Raw genomic sequence first — 10,818 nt, forward strand, 5'->3', positions numbered from 1 at the left:
TTACATTTGTGCAGCAGAGGACTAACTCAGCAGTCTTGGGTTGTTAGAATTTTGCACATTCCAAAGAAGGGTCTTGCCCTTGACTAGCCTCTAGGAGATAACTGCTAAATCCCTGGGATATCCTGCCTGCTAAGAGTTGTTGTTTACCTGGGAATTTGAGATATGCCAGACTGTTAACCAGCTTTATGCTAAAATTGTGGTTTATGGTGAAGGCCTTGAGCCACACAGTGTTAGTTTGACCTCAGGAGAGGCTGGCAATTGAGTAAATCGATCAACCACGTGAGCACTCCATGTCTAAATGACTAGTCCCACTGGACACCAAGACTTGGTAAACTTCTCTGGTTGGAAATATTATATGCTTATGAGAGTATGCTGTCAGCATCACTGCTGAAAGAATATGGTGCTATCCATATGAATTCACTGGGAGAGAGTAAATAGAAACAAATATTTTCCTTATCCTGAACCCTATAAAAGTGAAAGTGAAGTCGCTCTGATGTGTCCGACTCTTTGTGACCCCGGACCTACCAGGTTCTTCCATCCATGGGATTCTCCAGGCAAGAATACTGGAGTGGGTTGCCATTTCCTTCGCAAGGGGACCTTCCTGACCCAGGGATTGAACCCAGGTCTCCTGCATTGCAGGCAGATGCATTAACCTCTGAGCCACCAGGGAAGCCCTATACTATGTGCCATTTTCTTGGGCTGATTTTAATCAGTACCCTTTCATTCTAAGAAACTATAATCATGAATATAATAGTTTTTCTGATTTCTGTGAGTTTGTACAGTGAATCTCAGGCTGAGGGTGGTTTTGGGGAACACTAGTGATAATATTTTACAGTGGATTCTCAGTTGGACTGAATAAATACAATTTCAGAAATGTAGAAATGTGAGGGCAGAGGATGGAAACACAAAGTAAAAGGAACAGATGTTATCTGAGATGGGGGAAACTAGGAGATTCTAGGAACATAGAGAACGCTGTACCATGTGAAAGCATCAGTGAATAAGCCTGTCAATCATTGCATTGAAAGTGAAAGTGAAGTCGCTCAGTCATGTCGGACTCTTTGCGACCCCATGGACAGTAGCCTACAACGCTTATCAGTCGATTGGATTTTCCAGGCAAGAGTACTGGAGTGGATTGCCATTTCCTTCTCCAGGGGATCTTCCCGACCCAGGGATCGAACCTGGTCTCCCACATTGTAGGCAGATGTTTTACCCTCTGAGCCACCAGGGAAGCCCATCATTGCATTAAATATCGTTATTTTCTAAGCCCATTACCTCAAGAAGAATAGACAGGGAGAGGTAAGATTCAATAAAGTGTTTTTTTCTCTGTCATACTTACGTGTGGAATCTAAAAGATAAGACTACAGATTGATTTATAAGATGAAATCTACAGTCAGATTTACTCAGTTTATTCCTGAAATTTGATTGGGCAAGTTTCTAACATGACCTATTCCATGTAATAGTTTCCCAATCTGTCAATTGAGGTTATTATGATATTCAGTTCAGTTCAGTCCCTCAGTCGTGTCCGACTCTTTGCGACCCCATGAATCGCAGCACGCCAGGCCTCCCTGTCCATCATCAACTCCTGGAGTTCACTCAGATGCATGTTCATCGAGTCAGAGATGTCATCTAGCCATCTCATCCTCTGTCATCCCCTTCTCCTCCTGCCCCCAATCCCTCCCAGCATCACAGTCTTTTCCAATGAATCAACTCTTCGCTTGAGGTGGCCAAAGTACTGGAGTTTCAGCTTTAGCATCATTCCTTCCAAAGAAGTCCCAGGGCTGATCTTCAGAATAAACTGGTTGGATCTCCTTGCAGTCCAATGGACGCTCAAGAGTCTTCTCCAACACCACAGTTCAAAAGCGTCAATTCTTCAGCACTCAGCTTTCTTCACAGTCCAACTCTCACATCCATACATGACCACTGGAAAAACCATAGCCTTGACTAGAAGGACCTTTGTTGTCAAAGTAATGTCTCTGCTTTTAAATATGCTATCTGGGTTGGTCATAACCTTTCTTCCAAGGAGTAAGCGTCTTTTAATTTCATGGCTGCAGTCACCATCTGCAGTGATTTTGGAACCCCCAAAAATAAAATCTGACACTGTTTTCATTGTTTCTCCATCTATTTCCCACGAAGTGATCGGGCCAGATGCCATGATCTTAGTTTCTGAATGTTGAAGTTTAAGTCAACTTTTTCACTCTCCTCTTTCACTTTCATCAAGAGGCTTTTTAGTTCCTCTTCACTTTCTGCTATAAGGGTGGTGTCATCTGCATATCTGAAGTAATTGATATTTCTCCCGGCAATCTTGATTCCAGCTTGTGCTTCTTCCAGTCCAGCGTTTCTCATGATGTACTCTGCATATAAGTTAAATAAGCAGGGTGACAGTATACAGCCTTGATACACTCCTTTTCCTATTTGAAACCAGTCTGTTGTTCCATGTCCAGTTCTCACTGTTGCTTCCTGACCTGCATATAGGTTTCTCAAGAGGCAGATCAGGTGGTCTGGTATTCCCATCTTTTTCAGAATTTTCCACAGTTTATTGTGATTAATTTCACAAAATTTAAAAATTAAATTATATGTAAAATTTGTGCCTGACATTGTATATTGTTGTTCAGCCACTCAGTCATGTCCGACTTTGTGACCCCAAGGAATGCAGCATCCCAGGCTTCCTGGTTACACTATCTTCTGGAGTTTGCTCACTCATGTCCATAGAGTCAATGATGTTTTGCTCAAACTGATGTCCAATGAATTGGCTCTTCACATCAGGTGGCCAGAGTATTGAGTTTCAGCTTCAGCACCAGTCCTTCCAATGAATATTGAATAATATATACCCACCACATATTAGCTGACTATTTATGAATGGGACTGCAAATCTAGTATGCAAGATCACCAACATTTTTTTGTCTCTTTTTTTTCACCTCTTTTTAAAATTGAGGTATAAATTGACATAGAGCAGTCTATTAGTTACAGGTGTACAACATAATGACTTGATATTTGTATACATGGAGAAATGATCACCACCATGTCTAATTATCATTTGTCACCATGTAAAGATACAGAGTTTTTTTCATAGTGATAAGATCTTTCAAATATGCAGTACCATATTATTGATAATAGTCACCATTCTGTTTATCTCCATGACATTTATTTTATAATTGAAATTTGTACCTATTGATTATTTTCACCAATATCATCTACCTCTTAACCTTACCCATCTTCTCTGGCAACCACCAATCTGTTTATCTGTATATATGAGTTCATTTATATGTTTATTTTGTTTTTTAGATTCCACATATAAGTAAAATCATATGTATTTTTCTCTCTCTGTCTGATTTATTCACTTAGAATAATACACTCAAGGTCCACTTGTATTGTCATGAATGACAAACTTTTTTTTTTTTTAAATGGCTGAGTCATACTTTGTTTTTATCCTATCTTTATCCATCCATCCATCAGTGGCATGTAGGTTGTTTCCTATTGGAATGAAAGCTATAGTGAACATACAGATACATATATCTTTCAAATTCATGTTTTTATTTTCTCTTGATATATACTCTGAAGTGAAATTGCTAGATTATACAGTAGTTCCATTTTTAATTTTTTGAGGAGCCTCCATACTGTTTTCCAAAGTGGCTACACCAATTTATATTCCCATCAGCAGTTCACAGTGGTTTCCTTTTCTCCACATCTTTGTCAACACTTGTTGTTTCTTATTCTTTGGATAATAACCATCCTGGCAGGTATGAGGTGATATCTCATTGTGGTATTGATTTGCATTTCCCCAATAATTAGTGATGGTGAGCATCTTTTCATGTGCCTGTTGGCCATGTATATATCTTCTTTGAACAAAATGTGTTCAGATCTCTTGCCCATGTTTCAGTCAGATACCTTTTTTCTGTTATTAAGTTGTATGAGTTTATTTTATATATTTTGGGTATTAATCCTTTATCAGATATATGGTTTGCAAATATACTCTCCCATTCAGTAGGTTTCCTTTTCTTTTTTTTTAAAGATTGTTCTTTTAAAGATTTCCTCACTGTGAAGAACTCTTTAGATTTATTTAGTCCCATTTATTATTGCTTTTGTTGCCTTGCAATTGGTTTCAAATCCAAACACTATATATGAATATATATATAATACATGTGTATATATATATATATATAAACACTGCCTATGTTATGATTTCTGGTTATACATTCAAATCTTTCATCTATTTTGAGTTAATTTGTATATGGTGTAAGACAGTGATCAAGGTTTATTCTTATGTATCTAAACTGTCCAGTTTTCCCAACCATTTATTAAAGGACTGTACTTATTCCATTATGTATTCTTGCCTCCTTTGTTGTTAGTTAATTGGAAATATATATGAGGATTTATTTCTGGGCTCTTTATTTTGTTCCATTAACTTATGTGTCTGATTTTAATGTACATACGATACTATTTGGATTGCTGTAGCTTTGTAATACAGTTTGAAATCTGAGGTTATGATGCTTTCAAACTTATTCTTTCTGAAAATTACTTGGGCTTTTGGGAATCTTTTGGGGGTTCATAAAATTTCAGGATTGTTGTTCAAGTTCTGTGAAAAATGTTATTGAAACTTTGATAGAGATTATATTGAATCTGTAAGTTACTTTGAGTAATATGTGTATGTTTACAATTTAATTCTCAAAATCCATGAACAGAATGTATCTTTCCATTTATCTGTATCTTCCTCAATTTCTTTTATCAATATATTATGATACTCAGTGTACAGATATTTAACTTTCTTGGTTAAATTTATTCTAAGTATTTTATTACTTGTGGTGCAAATATAAATAAAAAAACACAACCAATATTTGTATATTGATTTTGTATGCTGCAACTTTACTGAATTGACTTATCAGTTCTAACATTTTTTTAAATGGAGTCATTAGGGTTTTCTGTAGTGTATCAAGTCATCCTTGATGAAGTTTTACTTCTTCCTTTCCAATTTAGAGTCCTTTTATTTTTTTCTCTTGTATGATTGCTGTGACTAGGTGTTCCAGTACTGTGTTGAATAAAAGTGATGAGAGTGGGCTTCCTTGTCTTGCTTCTTAATGAAGAAATTTTCAGCTTTTTGTGCATGATATTAGGTGTGGGCTTTTACCTATATTATGCTGATATATGTTCCATCTATATCTTCTTTGTTGAGGGCTTTCATCAAAAATGAATGTTGAATTTTATCAAATGTTTTTCCTGCCTCTATTGAGAACAACTTGATTTTTATCTTCACTTTATTAAGGTGTTCTATCACATTGATTGATTTGCAGTTATTAAACCATCCTTGCATTTATGGGATAAGCCCCACTTGATCATGGTGTATGATTTTTAATATATTGTTGAATTTGGTTTGTTAATATTTTGTTGAATTTTTTATCTATGTTTATTAGTGATATTAGCCTGTAGTTTTTCTTTTCTGCTGTGTCTCTGTCGGGTTTCAGTGTTGGTGTAATGCTGATCTTGCAAAATATGTTTGCAAGCATTCATGTCTATTCAAGTTTTTTGAAAATTTTGAGAAGAATAGTTATCAAATTTTGTTTAGTAGGATTTGCCACTGAAGCCTTCTGGTCCTGGGCATTGTATATCAGGAGCTGACTCAATCTCTTTACTAGTAATCATCTGTTGAGATTTTCAATTTCTTCATGATTCAGTCTTAGAAGAATCTTTATTGCTAGGAATTTATCTATTTCTTCTAGATTGTCTAATTTGTTGGTGTATAATTATTTATAGTAGGCTCTTATACTACTTTATGTTTCCTTGGTACCAGTTGTAATTTCTCCTCTTCCATTTCTGATATTATTTACAACCATCTCTCTTTTTTTCTTATTGAGTCTAGCTAAAGAAAGGTTTGTCAATTTTGTTGATATTTCAAAGAACCAATCTTAGTTTCATTAATGTTTTCTATTGTCTTTATAGTCTACATTTCACTTATTTCCATTCTGATATTTACTATCACCTTCTTTCTATTATCTCTGGGCTTTGATGTTTTTCTAGTTCTTTTTGAAGTAATACTAGATTTCTTATTTAAGATTTTTCTTGCTTCTTGATGTAGGCCTGTAAAATTCCCTCTTGGAAATGCTTTGGCTGCTTCTCATAGATTTTATTATGTTGTATTTTCATGTTCATGTTTCTTAAGATATTTTTCTTTTTTTTTCTGGTATGTGTGCTTTATCACAATTTTTTATTTATTTATTTTTATTTTTTAATATAAATTTATTTATTTTAATTGGAGGCTAACTACTTTACAATATTGTATTGGTTTGGTCATACATCAACATGAATCCGCCATGGGTATACACGTGTTCCCCAACCTGAACCCCCCTCCCACCTCCCTCCCCATACCATCCCTCTGGGTCATCCCAGTGCACCAGTTCCAAGCATCCTGTATCATGCATCGAACCTGGACTGGCGGTTCGCTTCACATATGTTATTATACATGTTTCAATGCCATTCTCCCAAATCATCCCACCATCATCCTCTCCCACAAAGTCCAAAAGACTGTTCTATACATCTGTATCTCTTTTGCTGTCTCACATACAGGGTTATTGTTACCATCTTTCTAAATTCCATATATATGCGTTAGTAAACATATTGGTGTTTTTCTTTCTGGCTTTCTTCACTCTGTATAATAAACTCCAGTTTCATCCACCTCATTAGAACTGATTCAAATGTATTCTTTTTAATGGCTGAGTAATATTCCATTGTGTATATGTACCACAGCTTTCTTATCCATTTGTCTACAGATGGACATTTAGGTTGCTTCCATATCCTGTCTATTATAAACAGTGCTGTGATGAACATTGGGGTACACAGGTCTCTTTCAATTCTGGTTTCCTTAGTGTGTATGCTCAGCAATGGGACTGCTGGGTTGTATTTCCAGCTCTATTTCCAGTTTTTTAAGGAATCTCCACACTGTTCTCCATAGTGGCTGTACTAGTTGGCATTCCCACCAACAGTCTAAGAGGGTTCCCTTTTCTCCACGCCCTCTCCAGCATTCATTGCTTGTAGACTTTTGGATAGCAGCCATTCTGACTGGCATGAGATGGAATCTCATTGTGGTTTTGATTTGCATTTCTCTGATAATGAGTGATGTTGAGCATCTTTTCATGTGTTTGTTAGCCATTTGCATGTCTTCTTTGGAGAAATGTCTGTTTAGTTCTTTGGCCCATTTTTTGATTGGGTCTTTTATTTTTCTGGGATTGAGCTACAAGTGTTGCGTGTATAGTCTTGAGATTAATTATTTGTCAGTTGCTTCATTTGCTATTATTTTCTCCCATTCTGAACGCTGTCTTTTCACCTTGCTTATAGTTTCCTTTGTTGTGCAGAAGCTTTTAAGTTTAATTAGGTCCCATTTGTTTATTTTTGCTTTTATTTTCAATATTCTGGGAGGTGGGTCATAGAGGATCCTGCTGTGATTTATGTCGGAGAGTGTTTTGCCTATGTTCTCCTCTAGCAGTTTTATAGTTTCTGGTCTTACATTTAGATCTTTAATCCATTTTGAGTTTATTTGTGTGTATGGTGTTAGAAAGTGTTCTAGTTTCATTCTTTTACAAGTGGTTGACAGTTTTCCCAGCACCACTTGTTAAAGAGATTTTCTTTAATCCATTGTATATTCTTGCCTCGTTTGTCCAAGATAAGGTGTCCATAAGTGCGTTGATTTATCTCTGGGCTTTCTGTTTTGTTCCATTGATCTATATTTCTGTCTTTATGCCAGTAGCATACTGTCTTGATGACTGTGGCTTTGTAGTAGAGCCTGAAGTCAGGTAGGTTGATTCCTCCAGTTCCATTCTTCTTTCTCAAGATTGCTTTGGCTATTTGAGGTTTTTTTGTATTTCCATACAAATTGTGAAATTATTTGTTCTGGCTCTGTGAAAAGTACCACTGGTAGCTTGATAAGGATTGCATTGAATCTATAGATTGCTTTGGGTAGTATACTTATTTTCACTATATTGATTCTTCTAATCCATGAACTTGGTATATTTCTCCATCTATTAGTGTCCTCTTTGATTTCTTTCACCAGTGTTTTATAGTTTTCTATATATACGTCTTTAGTTTCTTTAGGTAGATATAGTCCTAAGTATTTTATTCTTTTCGTTGCAATGGTGAATTGAATTGTTTCCTTAATTTCTCTTTCTATTTTCTCATTATTAGTATATAGGAATGCAAGGGATTTCTGTGTGTTGATTTTATATCCTGCAACTTTACTATATTCATTGATTAGCTCTAGTAATTTTCTGGTGAAGTCATTAGGGTTTTCTATGTAGAGGACCATGTCATCTGCAAACAGTGAGAGTTTTGCTTCTTCTTTCCAATTTGGATTCCTTTTATTTCTTTTTCTGCTCTGATTGCTATGGCCAAAACTATGTTGAATAGTAGTGATGAAAGTGGGCTCCCTTGTCTTGTTCCTGACTTTAGGGGAAATGCTTTCAATTTTTCACCATTGAGGATAATGTTTGCTGTGGGTTTGTCATATATAGCTTTTATTATGTTGAAGTATATTCCTTCTATTCCTGCTTTCTGGAGAGTTTTTATCATAAATGTATGTTGAATTTTGTTCTTTGGTGACTCATTGGTTGTTCAAGTGTATGTTGTTTAAGCTCCACATGTTTGTCATTTTTACAGTTTTTTTCTTGTAATTGATTTCTAGTTTCATACCATTGTGGTCAGAAAATATGACTGATATTTCAATCTTTTTAAATTTATTGTACATTCTTTGCAATTAGCATATGTTCTATCTTGGAGAATGCTCCATGTACACTTGAGAAGAATGTGCATTCTGCTGCTTTGGGATGTAATGCTTTATATATGTCTATTTAGTCCATCTGGTTCAAGACTGATGTTTCCTTCTTGACTTTCTCTCTGGATCATTTGTTCACTGATGTAAGTGGGTGTTAATGTACCTAACTTTTTTTGTGTTTTTGTCAACATCTCCCTTTATGTTTGCTAATATTTGCTTTATATACTTTGGTAAGACTATGTTGGGTGTGTGTGTGTATATATATATATATATATATATTTCCAAATGTTTCTTCTTTTTGTTGAATTGATTCCCATTATCATTATGTAGTATCCTTCTTTGTCTCTTGTTACGGTCTTTGTTTTAAAATCTGTTTGTTTTATGTAAGTGTTTGTACCCTACTTTTTTTTTTTTTTTTCATTTTCAATTAATAACTTTTTCCCACTCCGCATTTTCAGTCCGTGCATGTTTTTTGATTTGAAGTGAAGTAAGACTCATAGGCAACTTATACATGAGCCTTATTTTGTACATGTTTAGCCACACTATGTCTTTTGATTGAATAATTTATTCCATTTGCACTTAAATTATGTTTATAGGTTTGAATTTATTGCTACTTTGCTAATTGTTTTCTGGCTATTTTGCAATTTCTTTCTGTTACTTTATTTTGCTATCTCTTCTTGTAGTTTGAGGAAATTATTGTAGTTTTACTCTTGGATAAGTTTTATTCTTTTCTCTTTATCTTTTGTGTATCCACTATAAGTGTCTGCTTCATAGTTCCCATGAGACTTTCACATAACAATCTATCTTCAGTTGATGGCAAGTTATGCTTGAATGCATTTTAAAACTCAGCATTTTTGCCCTCTCCTTCAACAAACACATATTTTGTTTTCATTATAAAATTTTACATCTTTTTTTGTGTGTGTCCCTTGAACTAATTCTTGTGGTTATAGTTCTTTTAACTACTTTTTGTGGCTTAAACTTTATACTAGCTTTACAAGTGATCACTTCACTACCTTTAGCATATATTTGCTTTCACCAATGCGATTTTTACTTTTATATGTTTTCTTGTTATAAATTGGTGCATTTTCTTTTCAAGGTAAAGAAATTTTCTAACATTGCTTATAAGGTTAGTTTAATGGTGATGAACGGTTTTATTTTTTGTTTGTCTGGAAAGCTGTTCATCTTTTCTTCACTTCTTAATTATAACATTACCAGGCAGGGTATTCTTCCTTATAATATAGTTTTTTCTTTCAGCACTTAAAATATATCATACCACTCCTTTATGGCCTGTGAAGTTTTTGATGAGAAATATTCTGATCATCAAATATTGGGGTATCTTATGGGGTATCCCTTTTATGTAACAAATTGCTTTATTCTTGCTGCTCTTTAGACTCTCTTTAGTTTCAAATTCTGTTATTTTATTTTCAAATTCTGTTATTTGGTGTGAGTTTCTTTGGTTTCATCCTAGTTAGAACTGTCTTTGCTTCCTAGATCTGGATATCTGTGTTTTTCCTCATTTCAGAAAAGTTTTCAGCCGTTGATTTCTTCCAATGAGTTTTTACCCCTTTCTCTCACTCTTCTCGTTTGAGACACTTGTATGTGAAAGTTATTCTGTTTATTTTCAAATAGGGTCCCTTAAGCAATCATCACCTTATTTTTTTTATTTTTATTATTTTTTTTTTCCTTTTTGCTGCTCTGTTTGGGTGATTTTAACTGCCCTGTCTTTCAAACCACCTGTTCTTTGTTTCTTCATCTGGTCTGCTACTGAACTCCACCAGTGGATTCTTCAATTTACTTATTGCATTCTTCAGCTCTTTGACTTTGGTTGTGCGTTCTTATATTTTCTACGTCTTTGATAAATTTGTCTTTGTGATCACCTATTGTTTTCCCAAGTTCAATCCTTTTTATGATCATAAATTTTAACTCTCTATCAGGTTAGTTACTGATTTTCATTTTTGGGATTTCATGCTATACTTTTGTTTTGACATATTCCTCAGTTTCTTCATTTTGCTTGATGTCAGAGTCCACTCCAGCAGCCACGGAATTAGCCTGAAGGGGTGAACGGT

This window comes from Bubalus kerabau, chromosome 22 (assembly GCF_029407905.1).
Source record: "Bubalus kerabau isolate K-KA32 ecotype Philippines breed swamp buffalo chromosome 22, PCC_UOA_SB_1v2, whole genome shotgun sequence".
In the NCBI taxonomy this organism is placed as follows: Eukaryota; Metazoa; Chordata; class Mammalia; order Artiodactyla; family Bovidae; genus Bubalus; species Bubalus kerabau.